Source organism: Peromyscus maniculatus, chromosome 19 (assembly GCF_049852395.1).
Source record: "Peromyscus maniculatus bairdii isolate BWxNUB_F1_BW_parent chromosome 19, HU_Pman_BW_mat_3.1, whole genome shotgun sequence".
Classification (NCBI taxonomy): Eukaryota; Metazoa; Chordata; class Mammalia; order Rodentia; family Cricetidae; genus Peromyscus; species Peromyscus maniculatus.
Window position 1 is genome coordinate 1,713,823 of NC_134870.1, and position 1,162 is coordinate 1,714,984.

Genomic DNA, 1,162 nt, shown 5'->3' on the forward strand with positions numbered 1-1,162 from the left:
TCTTTTTATTATTTTCTACCTACTGTATTCCTTATTTCAATTTTTATGTTTCATACTTAACTTTTCCACTTTCCGCATTGTTTTTAATTTATGGTTTTGGGTTTGGGCGGACCTCCATCTCCTTGTGTGCATGTTGATGTTCATTAAGAGTTCTTGGTCCATCCGCTTCAGTTTTGCTTTGGATGGTGTTGATCTTGAGTTTACTGTTTGTCTGCAAGGGACATTCTCTCAAGGGACATACTCGAGGGTCTGGTTACTTGTGCCAGTGAATTCATTCCACATAGGACAGCAGCTGCTCTTTCTGGTGTGTATCTCAGGGTAGAATGAACAGCCCAAGTCCCTGCGTGTGAGCATCAGGGGAGGGAATGAGCTTCAGTGGGGAGTGAAGTGGGCGTCACAGAACTTCTGCTGGCGAGGCCTTTTCCAGGACCGGCCCTCCCCGGGCAACTCTACTTCAGGGGTCTTTAAACCCTTGGAGATAAGCAACACTGGGTGAGATCACTTCCTTAGACACCCAGATTCTGGCCCTTGGAGGCTGGAAAGAGAGGGGAAGTGGAGGAAGAAAAGAGAGAGGAAAGTAGAGAAGGAGGGAGCGAGGGAGGGAGGGAGGGGGGAGAGAGAGAGCAGCATGAATTGTTAGAAGGCCTTATTAATAAAATCAAACCCAAGGCCAGTTATTGGGGTGAATGCTGGAAGATCAGAGAAGCAGAACAAGCCACAGCTTCCTCACCTTGCCACTTCCTCAGCTGATCCTGTTTCCTCAGACTGGAGACCTCTGAGTCCTCATCCAAATGGATCTCAGCTGAACTGCTGCTCAAAAGCCTAAAAGCTTAACCAGCTCTAGTTCCTGGTCCTTACATCTTATATACCTTTCTGCCATCACTTCCTGGGATTAAAGGCGTGAGTCACCATGCCTGGCTGTTTCCAGTGTGGCTTTGAACTCACAGAGATCCAGATGGATCTCTGCCTCTGGGATGCTAGGATTAAAGGTGTGTGTGTGCCACCATTTTCTGACCTCTAAGTCTATCTAGTGGCTGTTTTGTCCTCTGACCCAAGATAAGTTTATTAGGATGCACAGTATATTGAGGGACACAATATCACACACACACACACACACACACACACACACACACACACACACACACACACACAGAGTGGGGGG